The sequence below is a fragment of the Microtus ochrogaster genome, chromosome 8 (genome assembly GCF_000317375.1).
Source record: "Microtus ochrogaster isolate Prairie Vole_2 chromosome 8, MicOch1.0, whole genome shotgun sequence".
NCBI classification, from domain to species: Eukaryota; Metazoa; Chordata; class Mammalia; order Rodentia; family Cricetidae; genus Microtus; species Microtus ochrogaster.
This window is the reverse complement of record NC_022015.1, coordinates 68,367,787-68,382,058: the sequence shown is the minus strand read 5'-3', so window position 1 is coordinate 68,382,058 and position 14,272 is coordinate 68,367,787. Positions and strand designations below refer to the sequence as shown.

Below are 14,272 nucleotides of genomic sequence, written 5' to 3'. Positions count from 1 at the left end.
TCTCTGTGAGTTCGAGGCCAGCCTGGTCTACAAGAGCTAGTTCCAGGACAGGAACCAAAAAGCTACGGAGAAATCCTGTCTTGAAAAATCCAAAACAAAAAAAAACCCCAACTCCCCCCCCCATGAACTCATTACTTCTGGACTTTCTTTCTTTCTTCTCCTCCTTTTTTTTTTTTTTTTTTTTTTTTTTGGTATTTCAAGACAGGATTTCTCTGTGTAGTCCTGGTTGTCCTGGAACTCACTTTGTATACCAGGCTGGCCTTGAACTCAGTGATCCACCTGCCTCTGCCTCCTGAGTGCTGGGATTAAAGGCCTGTGCCGCTGCCACCACCACCTATTCATCATTTTCAGACTATCACTATTGGTTAAAAATGGGAAAATTCTACAGTAGGCAATCACAATGAGATTTGAGATTTTATATATATAAGAAGACAGCTAATGTTCTATAAGAGAGAAAAAGTAATTTTGAAGTCAGATGAAAAAAATATATTAATTTTTCTTAAAAAAGATTTGCATTTTTAAAATCAAAGTTTCTCCAAATTCTAGGCATATTATTAGTAGGAAGAGAATATAAAACAACACCTACAACTTATCTAGTAAAAGATTTTAGTTTAAAAAACAAAATAAACTTATAACCAAATATGGTAAAAAGTTATCTTAAATAGAGTTAAAGTTTTCATTAACTTCATCAACTAGTTAGGTACTATTCCCAGCACCAATACTAGTTAGCCGGCTGTAAATGCTATGAGATATGGATATGGAGCAGGCATTTATGGAGTTTTCAGAGGAGAAGAAACCCAAGAGTTCATTCTACATTTACTCTAAAGTGAGAAGAAATGAGAAGAAATTATATAGTCTCTAAGATCCAGAGACTATATAATAAACTCTACAACACCGAAGTAAATATAAACAACATTACTAGTATAATTAGGGAAACAGAAAAGATTGGAGAAAAGGAACATATACAACAACTACATAAGCCGTATTTATGGAAAAATTAACAGTGAGTTCCCACTGCAGAGATTATAGAAAGAAAATGTTAGATGCTGGAAAGCAAATAGGCAGTAATGACCAAGAGCACTTATAATCTCTGGCCAACAGTTGGTAAAGCTAAGAACTGATCACTTTACACTCTGAATTTTCAGAAAACCTAGGAATTATAGCACCAAGCAGGTAGGAAAGCTAAAATAAAGTGAAATTTGGAGAAAAAAAAAACCTTGCAATTTTAAAAAAATACAAAAACGAACAAGCACATCCACCATATTAGTATGCAAATTTGCTTTAGCCTTTGCTAATTATAAAATTATATGTGTACCAGATAATTGTTTTAAAACAAGTTATTATGATTCATTATCAGTAAATACTTAATTTGTCTACTGATTTTCTAAGCCTATTTACCCACAGTTACATAAAACTTTTTTGGGCAAAAAGGCTTTATGAGTAGAAAAATCTTAAGAAGCCTGTACTAGATAGAATACTAATTTTTGCTTGTTTATCTGATTGTTTTGAAGTAGAGTCCCTCTACACAACCCCGACTGTCCTAGAACCGACTGCACAAACCAGGCTGACCTCATTTTAATAGAGATCCACGTGCCTCTGCCTCCCCAATTCTGAAATTAAAGGTGTGCACCACCACAACCAGCAGAATACTGTTTTGTTTAAGGAGTGGGATAGGAAGGAAAGGGCAATGATGTAATTCAGGCCCAGGGACTTATACATGCTAGGTAAGTGCTCTAGTTAAGTATGTGTGGGCTACAAACACATCTCAATGTATTCTTTAAGAAAGTGCTGGATTTGATCTGATAAAGTTTTATTTAGAGTTTTTAATGCAATCTTTAACAGTGTAGACTTTGATATTACAGAGAATTTGAACAATGACCTATAATACTGTCTACCATGTTATAGTCTCTGTACTAGCTAACTAACCATGTTTTCCTTAAACTGATATATTCTGTGCCCTCTTCTGGCCCCATGGGCACTGAATATATATGGTGCACATACACACACACAAGCAAATCACTCATACACATAAAAACAATATTTTTAAAAGAATATACCTTATGAAATGAGTATGCATCAATATTATCCAAACATACGTTAATAAGACTATGATAGCCAGGTAGTGGTGGCACACATCTTTAATCCCAGCACTTGGGAGGCAGAGGCAGGTGGACCTCTGAGTTTGAGGCCAACCTCATTGAAAGAACGAGTTCCGGGACAGCGAGGGCTACACAGAGAAAGCCTGTCTTGAAAAACCAAGAAGAAGAAAAGAATATGAAGTAAATTATAAAATATCCACAAGAAAACATTATACAGAAAGATGTATGATTGAATTGGGAAAGACAGTTTGTATAACATTTTTAATTTAAAAAAGAAAGATGTACATTAAAGCATCCAATGTATTTTCAAGTTAGGAGGAAAGGTCATCATTTGTATGATAGGAAAAGAACCTAAAAGGCAAATAAATCTATAGAAAAACACTCTCCAAACCACTGAAAGATAGCATGTTCTGTACAATCAAACTGTGTTACCCAATCAACAGATTCTTCAGCCCTCCTAAGTATGTGGATGGCAACAAGGAACAATGTGACTACCAGAAGCCTTTAGGGACACTGCGTGTGTAGTCCTGTCCTTGATTAAATTCTGGAAATCCTCACTCTTTAAAGTAAGTCCCTTTTTTTGCTTTATAGCTCATACTGCTTCCATTAAATGTAGCCAAAAGTTCATACTTAGGGACACATAGTAGGCGAACCAATGCTAACTGTACTTGTTTCACAAAAAATGTATGCTTTGTGAAAGCCTTTGAAAGACAATAGGGCGTGAATGTACAAGAAAGATTGAACAGGCAATCTAGGTCAAAGAACAAGAAACATGAGAAGCATTTTTTTCTCCAAAGGTGCTGCATGATCTAGCTCAAAGAGAATGCCTTACAGAAGGCTAAGCAAGAACTAGACTATAGATGACACTGTGAATTTATATGAAAGGTGGTCGATAAGGAGAAAACATAAGAGCAGCACTTCCAAAATAGTAATAAGATAGCACTAGAAAACAAGATAAACTGAAGAGGCGTAAAAGTAGAGGGAAAAAATCGTAAGATCAAAGGGACAAAATAAGATTGGGTTATAGTGGTGCACACCTGCAATTCCAGCACTTAGGAGGCAGAGGCAAGAGGATTAAGATTTTATGGCTAGCCATTACACAGCAAGACCCTATCTCAAAAAATAAGTAATAATAATTTTTTTTGTTTTTTTTTTTTTTTTGTTTTTCGAGACAGGGTTTCTCTGTGGCTTTGGAGCCTGTCCTGGAACTAGCTCTGTAGACCAGGCTGGTCTCGAACTCACAGAGATCCGCCTGCCTCTGCCTCCCGAGTGCTGGGATTAAAGGCGTGCGCCACCATCGTCCGGCTGTAATAATAATTTTTAAAAAAGGAACCAGAAAAAAAAAATCCATGTTGAAACAGGTTAGAAATCAAACAGTGACTTGAGAAACTTCACAGCAAAATGCCCTTGATGAGGAGATCCCAACAGAGTCACAAAGGTCCAGTCATAAGAGTTAGACTTGCTTCACTTGCAGAGCAAAGAGCAAAGAGACTCTGTAGAGCCTAAGAAGGAAAAATTGTGCTTTATTCACTAGGTTCTAGTTAATAACAACAAAAAAAAAAGCCCAATTGTTTTAATCTTAGTGCTTGTGACTCAGCCTACAGCTCTGTAACACCACAGTACAGATTGGAAAGCTAGTAATTGTCATGAGCTTTTTCTTTATAACTACTGCATTCCTTGGCAATAACACAATCCTTTTTCTGTAGTGATAACTTAGTGCAGACAGACATGAACACAAGTAACCAGAGGGGGAGGGAATTAAAGCAGTATGAGACAGAAAAAAATACTGATTATTCTGCCCAAGAATCTAGAAAAACAAAAACAAAAACAAAACAACAAAAAACCTTGTTTATTTCTTTAAAAGCAGATCCTACAGGAATATCCTCAAAATACTGTCTTTTCATGATTTGGAAAAAAGCATCTGAAGCTTTTTTTCCTTTCTTTTTTTCTCATTAGTCATTTAAAAATTTTAAAATGTCTACCTAAGGAACTCAAACTATTATACTAAAGCAAGAAAAGGTTTTGTAATACAAACATACATACACACATATCACAGACGTCCATATATATGCACACACACATATATAAAAAACAACTCAAGCATGATCATTTCCAATCAATGTGACCTGATATGCAATTTAAATGCAGAAAATATAGCACTAACAAATTATTTATCTTCATATGCATAAAGCAGACATAATAAAATATAGGTCTAGAAATGCCAAAATTCAATCCTGTATCTGATTCCCTTGAATTTCAGATGAAATCATTTTATAAGAAACTTTAGAGAGCATGTTAACTTGCTTTACAATAATCTTGAGTTTAGTTTGAAATATTAAAAAATCAGAAATGTAATCTTAAAATGTAATACTCATTAAATTAATGGTGTAAAAATGAAACAAATTAGCACTCAATCAATATGTAATGAAGAAATACTAATCTTGGTTGTCTTTCTTCTGGACATTACAACTGTGATGAGAATAGGCAGATATTAAGATTTTGAAATGTGGGTGGGGGAGAACTGTGGATGGAATGTAAAATGAAATTTAAAAAATATCTATGAGAAAAAAAGGTTTTGAAATGTTTGAGGCCAAGGAAAGGACTCAAAGACAGATTGCTATTTGATGTGAAAACACGTAAGAACATGTAATTCATCCCTGTCAGCTTCCTCCAATAATAGAAACTGTTTTCTTCATATACAAAGGACCTTTTCCATGGTTACAACTTCAACTCCCAAAAATTCTTTCTCCATCTCAGTACACAGTAACAAAATCTATTCTATTCCTCAACCCATAAAGCAAGGAATAATCCTTTCTCTTATTAAATATTGTTTTAGTCACTGTTTTGGTGCTGTGAAGAGACACCAAGACCAAGGCAGCTCTTAGAAAAGAAAGCATTTCATATGTAATTGGGGGCTTGCTTACAGATCAGAGGTTTAGGTCATTATCATCACAATGGGGAGCGTGGAGACACACTTGGTGCTGGAGCATAGCTGACAATATCCTGATCCACAGGCAGATAGAGAGAAAGAGAGTGTGCAGATGCACCTGGGCTTCTGGAACTTCAAAGCCCACATCCAGTGATATATCTCCTCCAACAAGAATATCTCCTAATCCTTCTACTTGTTCTCAAGTAGCGCCACTGTTTGATGAGTAAACATTCAAATATCTGAGCTTTGGGAGCCATTCTTATTCAAACCACCACAACCACATAACCCATAAGTAATCTTAATCTACTATTTTCAAAATATCTTGTATCCTCACTCCCCTTCTCTTGATAGTCAATGTCATCACCTTAGTCCAGTCACTGTCAGCTCTAACTTGAAGCAAAATAACAGTCTTCCTAAGTGGCATCCATGCTTCCCTCCTGCCTACCACATAAACAATTCTTTAGGGCTAGAGGGATGGTTCAGCAGATAGGAGCAATAGCTGCTCTTCCAGAGGACCAGGTTTCAATTCTTAGCACTCACATAGCAGGTCACAAAGATCTGTAATTTTAGCCCCAGGGGATCCTTTTCTGTCTACCATAGACACTGCACAAGTGGTGCAAAGATATACATATAGGCAAAACACCTTACAAATAAAATAATATACTATTGAAAAATTCAATAAAATAAAACGCATTCTCTAAGCAGGAGTCAAATAATATATCAATATAACTCATAATGTTCCCTAACTTAAACCTTAAGTCCACTGGGCTGATCTAATAGAATACTATATAGTCAGGCAGTGGTGGTGCATGCCTTTAATCCCAGCACTTGGGAGGCAAAGGCAGGCTACTCTCTGTGAGTTCAAGGCCAGCCTGATCTACACAGCTAGTTCTAGGACAGCCAGAATTACAAAGAGAAACCCTGTCTCCAAATAAACAAATAAAGGGATACTAAACACTGAGTGGCCCATAAACAGTAGAAATCATTTCTCATAGTTCCAGAGTCTGGGAAGCCCAAGATCAAGGCACTGTTATCTTCCTAGTTCATAGATGGAAGAGAAATAGAAAGGAATTCTCTAGGGTCTCTTTACTAAGGACATTAATTTCATTCATGAAGAATTTGTCTTCATAATCTAATCAATCCCTAATGGCTTGATAGTTTCTTAGTAATAATTAAGATTATTCAATCTATAGCACCATAGCCTTAAATTTTAGTCTTTTTGCAAGAGCCTGACAAAAAATAATACCTGAGGCTGAAAAATGGTTAAGTAGTTCAGAGTACTTGCTGCTCTTCCAGAGGACCTGCGTTTGGTTCCCAACAACCACCTTAAGTCCACCCGAATGGGTGCCAGCACTCAAGTGTACATACTCACATGCAGACACATACACACCTACACATAACTTGAAAGTATTAAATAATAAATCTTGATTTGTAATTATTAAAAAATGAAACAACACCTTATCCTTGTCTTCTCTCTTCACTTTCGTCTCATACTTCATTGGCCATCTGCAAATACAATCTAGCAACCCCCACGGTCTCCTAACTCCTCAGATATTCCTTTCTTAATTTTGCCTCTCCATTTGTTACTCCTTGCTTGAACTGTTCTGTCTCAAAGGGCTACATCCACTCATCTTCTGGCTGAGCTCAAAAGTATCCCATTCAGCAAAGCACCTATAAATCACCCTCCTCAGTAAGAAATAAAAACTATTTTATGCCTTTTATTAGACTTTAACAATGTGTTGGCAACATTTTACCTATCTTCCAATTTACACTATCTATACTAGGGTTTTAACTATGTACAGACTCCCTCTATAATGTTCTTTGCTGCTCTATCAACATAGTCCTGGGCTTGTAGTTAGCACCTAATCAGTGCCACTCTTTTGCTCAAAGTATCAGGAGTACAATAGGGAAAAGGGGGTGGATAAAAAAAATCCCTCCCCTTGTGGAGATAATAGTCTACGGTTTAGAGAATAAAGTACACTGTTAATCTATTCAAAGGGAGCAAAAATGGATCAAACAATGGGGAAAGGAAGAACCAAAGTGTTATTAGGAAAATCTCACTTCAAAAGTTCTTATGGGGTCCTGGGTCAGTGATATTTACTAGTCTAGTATTCTCTACAAAGCTTTGAGTTCTATCCTCAGCACTGCCAAAAGAAAGAAGAGAGTCTTAAGTTAAAAGGAGGGACTGGGACACAGGCGTAACACTTGCTTTTAGTTCCCCGACTTAGGAAGCAGAGACAGGTGGATCTCTGTGAATATGAGGCCACGTTAGTTTTTGGTCAGCCAGTGACACACAGTAAACAAATTAATATAAACTAAAAAAGGAGAAGTTGAGAGAGCTAGCATTCTAAGTAAAGGAATATTACATGCCGAGATCTTGAGTGTGCAGCATGCCTAATATATCTGGATATATCAGTATTACTGGATCAGAAGGATTGAAAGGCAACGTAATGTAAAATCAAAGGTATAACATGGGGACAGAAATAGGGCCTGAAGGTATAAGCAATTTGGTTTTATTCTGAATGAGACGGAAGCTACTTCAGATATAAGATATGAGCTGAATTATTTTTGTTTCTTTCTTGAAAGTGTCTTGGACATGCTAGTCAAGTATATTCCAACTAACCTACATTGCCCAGCCCCTGAACTACTTTTAAAAGAGATCATCTGGGTTATTATAAAAAAATAGAAGATTTGGGAATTATTAATTTATTAGTTATTAAGTTATTAGGGGACCAGTTTAAAGGTTATTATAATTACTGTATTTGAGATCAATCTAGAAGGAATGGTAGAGTTCTGAACTGATTTTGAAGAAAGCACCTACAAGATTTATTGACCTATGATCTCTGATATAAAGAAATCTTTGAAAAGCAATTAAAATTTCCAAATCCAATAACTGAAAGAACTATGTTGTACTATAAGCCATTAAGTATTCTAATATAATTAAAATGTATGTCAAATATTTACTAAGATTTAAAAAAAATGTAGAAATAATAGGAAAGTATTTTTAAAAGGTCAACTATACCCATGCACAATTCAGGATCTCTCTGATATTAAAGTGGAATTGTATAATTAGTACTGCATGAAACATATGGAGTTCTAGTTAAAAGATAAAATTTCAGTTGTCACCATGATATAACTGTGTTTGTATTTATGTATTTGAAACACAATTTAAAATCATCAAAGCATAAGTAAATAAAATGTTTAAAGCATAAACCCTCAAGATATAACAATATAGCTGGGCGGTGGTGGCACACGCCTTTTATGCCAGTAGAGGCAGACAGATTTCTATGAGTTTGAGGCCAGCCCCATCTACAGAGCAGGTTCCAGGATAGCCAGGGCTACACAGAGAAACCCTGTCTCGAGGGAAAAAAAAAAAAGTAAAGAAAGGGAAAAAAAATAAATGACAGGGGGCTGAAGAGATGGCTCAGTGGTTAAGAGTATTGACTGCTCTTCCAGAGGATCCGGGTTCAATTCCCAGCACCCACATGGCAGCTCACAACTGTCTGAAGATCCGATTGCAGGGGATCTGACACCTTTACACCAATGCACATAAAATAAAGTTAAATAAACCATAAAAATATTTTTAAAAAAATAAATAAATGACAGTATTTAGGAAGAAAAAATGAAGAAGAAAGTGAGGCAGAAAAGGAACATCCACTGATACTAAAGCTAAATGAGAATGTGGTAGTCTAAAAGCAAGGTGAAGAAAATGGAATTAATCAATTCCGTTAAGTAGGCTAACACAGAAATTACCACTGGTTTTAAGGTCATGATCACCAGGAACAATGATCAGTATAGTTTTGGAGGAGTTAATTAGTAGAGAAGGCAGAACGTACAGATTTAAGAGAAAAATGGGAACAAAGCTGCCCTCCAGACAACTCTTTCAAGAAGTTTACCACAAAAGACACACAGGTAGTAGAATCAAGTGTTTGGTGTGTGTTTGTGCTTTTTTAATAGACAAAACTGTAGTATGAATGAATATCAATTAAAATGATATGGTAGAACTTTTTTAAGCTAAGGATAGAAGAAAAATGTAGTAGCAATGCCCTCAGCAGATCAGAAGGGATGGAGCTTAGAGTAAATTGGAAGCATACTTAGAAAACAAGACAACTCCTCTCTAGTAACTGCAAGGAAGGCACAGACACTAGCAGGTGGACACATCTGGCAGACCTTAAGACATCTTGTTTCACAAAACTAGCAACCTACAAACTATGGGCCAAACCGGGTCAACAGCCTGTTTCATAAACTTCACTGAAACATAAGCTACAAATTGTCACCTATGACTACTTCATATTACAATGACAGCTGATAGTAGTACCAGAAGTCATATGGCCCCCCAAAGTCCAGACATTTATTGTTTGATTATAAGAGTTTGCAAACGCAGGTATACTTAAGCCATTAACAATCTTTAGGTTTGAAGGTAGAGGATCTGGCTATAGAAAAGAAGACATGATCCTAGACAACACCAGCATCTAACAAGCAAGCAACATTTTTTTTTTTTTTTTTTTTTTGGAGCCTGTCCTGGAACTAGCTCTTGTAGACCAGGCTGGTCTCGAACTCACAGAGATCCGCCTGTCTCTGCCTCCCGAGTGCTGGGATTAAAGTCATGCGCCACCACCGCCGGCAACATATTAACTTTTGAGTGAGACAGGTGCTCACTGTGTAGCCCTGGCTACCTGGAACACACTATGTAGACCAGGCTGGCCTCAGAACTCACAATCTCCAAACTCTGCCTTCTGAGTGCTGGGATTATAGGCGTTTCCCAGCATGCCCTTTAGGAGATGAATTCTATGAATAATCAAATATTACTTAAATTTCATTCATCCTGATCAAACTGTTTTGTCTACTGCCATATCACTTTCATTGACTTTATCTTTAAAAGAAGTATAGTTTTGGTCTGTTACTAAGGGATCTCTCAAAAAAAAAATCAGTTAAATTTAAGAAACAGAATAGCATTCCACGTTAATTATGACCATTTGTTTACTGGGGGTCTGTAAATTGAATGTAGAGCCAAAGCAAACACTCTACTACAAAGCTATAGCCCTACCCAAATGAGCCCTCCCCCCTTTTTTTATATTCTCAAGATAGACACAAAGAGGCTTTTACCACAATGGATAATTTCATACCATTTAGGTATACTTCATATTTAACATCAACAAAATGGCATTAATAATTGTCGACAGAGCTAATACTTATTTTTATCTATTATTACTTCTTGAAATAAGACCCCTATGAAGCTTTCAAACTTAAATACACTCTATTTATCAATCCCAGCATCAATTTTGCAACATGTAATGATCTAAATAATTTTAGTATGTAATCATGCTGCAATTTCTTCCTCACTTCATGTAATACTTTCACTATTCATGATGTCACTTTTTCTACACAATACATATCTAACACAGTTTTGAAAATTCTCTACATTCATCATTATTTTACTAACAAACGAAGTACCATGCAAATCTGGCAAGGCGTCAAACACATTATATAAAAAGAGGTTACTCAAGTAAGGAACATAAATGATGACTTGGTGTCTTAAATCAGCTTTTTTATATTTGTTCTACTCAATATAGCCGTCAGACATTAATTTCTAAATAAACAAAAATTTATGCCTTTGTGAAAAAAAAAGGCCCTAAAAAGAACACAATCTACTGATAAAGTTCATGAAAGAACATTATGATTACCAAGTAATATAAAATAGTATAATCAATCCTGGGTATTTTATGTATATAATTAGTGCATTTGAGAGGAGAGTGGAGATACCGTGGCGCCCACAAGCCCTAACACAGACGAGAGGCACGTATCTCTGGGCTGAGGGCAGATTAAACCACGTTTTGTACAAAAGCACAGCATTTTCCACTACATCTTTATAGCTCTACTTATAATTTGTGGGCAGTTTCTGCCATTCTTCTTGTCTACATCAAGATATTCTGATATTTATTCCAGGAAACCATCATAATTGTTTAGTCAACCTCCAGTATCTTTTCTAACAAAGTAGATATCATTAGTTATAATGTAAACATATATTACTGTTTTTCTTTAGGTGTATTGAGTAGCACCTGCTAAGTTAAAGCATAGACTCTGGCCATTTATAGAGCTTTGAAACATGTTTCTACCATATTGACCTTTATTGGTCATTATCCAGAAGCCCTTAATCTACCTCTCTATTTCGTGACATAGTATAAAACAGTAAATAAACTATAAAACCCAAAATTACTTTTTGCTTGCATTAAAATAAAAACTTCTACCTATAGAAGTCCCTTCTATTTTGGCCAAAAATAAAATACTAAGGTAACTTAGAAAATGCACATACATGTAACCATTCAGTTTATTTAATCCACTATTAAAACATGGGAACTTACTACTTAATAGATTATCTACTCCAGCACGCCAATCCTTATCATACCTTTCTTTCAGGAACAAAGGCACACAACTTAATGCTTGGACAATGCCATAATCAGGTACAGTGATTAAAAAGAGATAATATCTGGAAATAAAAAAAACAAGATTTTAAAATTTTTGCCTGTAAAATGTCCTTTGTCAATTACAATTCATACTTAACTTCGGCATATAAGTTTGTTTTTAAGATCTTTTGTACTAAGGCATAAGCATATCATTGATACCCAGTGATAACATGTCATAACGTCACAACTCAAAGTATAAAAATCTACCTAATACATTAGCATCACTTAATACAATAAAACAAAAGCTGGTCTTGTCCCACCCAAATCACAAAAGCAGAGCCAGTACTGCATCCAATTCTGAACCACTTGTGTGACCACTACAAAAGCATCTTGAGGATGCTCAGTGCTGGTATCCAAGATCCCATGAAAACCGTTCACCATGCGAGCCAGTATGAATATTCATAGTCCAGACATGAGAGTAAACAACCAAGAGTCCAAAACTTTGTAATAATCGTTTTCTTCCACTTATTGCAAAAAACGTTTTAATAGAGTACCTCAAGAAATGCAAGATTCAAACTTGCATTTAAGAAACAATAGGAAAGTAGAAAGACTGTCATATTAAGTGCTCTACAGGACACCTGCTTCAATGAGAACAACCCCAAACAAATGCAAAGAGTAGCAGTGAAAGTACATTAAAGGGGCATTGTAAGTATTTTTTAAAATCAAACTGTATTCAGTTAAAAAATTTCCCATTCCTATTTCAAAATACAGCATCTTTTGAAACCAGAGTGTGCAATAAAACTCTAGGATTAGAAGTTTATATACTATGAGCTCACACAGTAGATATGCACTGTAATTGCTGCCCTTTTATCTTTCAAACACTAGACACATGTTTTGAATTGGTAATTATCATTTTGCAAAAGAAAACAAAACAAAAACCCAGTAAGGTCTATGTGATTACCTACCCCACAAAATGCCAATACCCCAAAAGTGTTCATTTGAGCTGCCTTTTATGAATTTCTCAAAAAAAACACAGCTTTGCTGAAGGATAATAAACGCATCTGCACAGAGTTGCAGATATAACTTTAAAAATGTTAGGGTATTTTAGCGAGTCCTTTAAAATGTTGTCTATCCACTCTGACCATCTATACTAGAGCACACTCTAATCAGAGCGTTCTGCTGGAAAAAGAGCAATTCAATTAGAATTAATCAAGAGTGCCTAAAAAACAGACTTTCAAATTAATGACGCTCCTACCACAATGTGAGTTGTTATCACGTTGCATCCCTGAGATAATCACAGGCAGCTCAACATTCTCATCAATTAAAATGTGACTTTTTTTTTCTATTTTCAAGACTTAAAAAAAAAAATCCACAAACACTAAATGCCCCAAATTTAAACCTTAAGATAAAACTAACCCTTAACTTTTGTTTTCTAAACTTCGAAGCTCCATCTGTTCCACTGGTCTAGATGAGAGTTAAAACACATCACCATATATGCATTCAGCCGGTATCCTTGGCATTACCCAGGCCGTCTACTCAGAGACTTAACAAAGAGGACACCATGTTAAGAAGAGATTCAAGATGGACCCTACAAGTAAAAAAAAAAAAAAAAAAAAAAAGCCAGCTACAAAGACATCCATCTGCCACTGGGTGTGGTTGGGGTGGGGGTGGGGAGTCTGCCAAGAGGAGCACTTTTTTTGCCCAACTCTGAAGAGGGCGCGGAGTGCGTGCGCCAGGGAGCGGGGAGTCTGTGCGAGGGAACAGCCCCCAAGAGCCCTAGGCTGGGCCCGCAGTAGGGATGCCGTCGAGGCGGGCCGGCGGACCTACAGCTCGAGGGGTGCGGGCTGAGGGCTGTCCATCCCGTCCGCACCGGCCGCGGAGCCCGACGAGTGATGGCTTCGCGCGCCGAGCGCCCCGTGTCTCCCCCGAACCCCGCGCCCGATCCGCCCCTTTCCCCGGAGTTCCGCTGCCCCTCGGGCGCGCGGAAGAACACCGTCGCCGCGCTCGTCCCGGTCCCGGTCCCGGGCGAGGAGCCTGCAGAGCTCCGACAGACAAACTTACTGCAAGCCCGAGCGGAGACGAGAGCGGCCGGCTCGAGCCGCTGCCAAGAGCCCTGGCTTAAAAACCACTGACTTCTCTAGAAAAACTTTGCCGCAAGTTGGGCGGAAGCGCTGAATGGACGGGACTATTTAACATGGGCTTCCTATCACAAGAGGCGGATCCCTAGACCTTTGGGGGGACCCTGATAACCCGCGGACTCGCCCCTTGCCCCCTGCTGTCTTTCTGTGCGCCCCGCCATGCTAACTGGTCTTGGCGGCTCCGCACTACGGGGAATACCTGTCGTGGTCCCCATTGCCTGCGAGTCCCAGATGGCGGCCATTACCCGTCCATCCGGGTATTTCCGGAAAGCCGAGCGCCGCGCTGCCGGCAGCGCACGCTGTGGCGGAGGGATCCGCGCTGCACCTGAGGCGAGCGGAAGAGAACGGCGGCCGGAAGGGTCCGCGCCTCAGCCTCACGAGAGCAGGCCATGGAGGGAGTCCACGGCTGCCCCCGCCATGAGCCGCCTCCCTGGCTCCCTCCTCACCACAGTCCCTGCGCTCACCCGCGGCGGGGAGCCAACTGTCCCCGGAAGAGCGGGAGACGGCCACTCTGTACCCACTAGAAGCTGGGTGCGCTTGGCAAGCCTTGGCTGACAGGAAATGGCTTCCACACAGAGGGTTTAGCCAGCCCCGTCTTAGCAAATGCCGTCTTCCCACTACTCACTCGGATCGTGCAAGTCTTGGTATCCCTTGAAGTCTTGGTCAATGGAAGAAGCTGCAGCCCACGGGAAGCCCACGCTG

The 14,272-nt window shown here is 38.2% G+C and overlaps 1 protein-coding gene across 3 annotated transcripts in view; it reads right to left on the bottom strand.

Annotated features, from left to right (window-relative positions):
• Positions 1-13,836, bottom strand: part of Znf518a (zinc finger protein 518A) — a 24,100-nt gene extending 10,264 nt beyond the window's left edge. The window contains exons 1-3 of one of the 3 annotated variants that reach the window (XM_013348211.2): positions 13,770-13,827; positions 12,849-13,020; positions 11,435-11,515 (exon numbers count right to left, since the gene is read on the bottom strand). The gene's annotated coding sequence lies outside the window, so the exon portion shown is untranslated. Of the gene's footprint in view, positions 1-11,434; positions 11,516-12,848; positions 13,021-13,493; positions 13,582-13,769 lie in introns of those variants that run through there. The other 2 variants (XM_005352264.3, XM_005352265.3) reach the window with 2 other exon arrangements.
• Between the last annotated feature and the right edge of the window lie 436 nt (positions 13,837-14,272).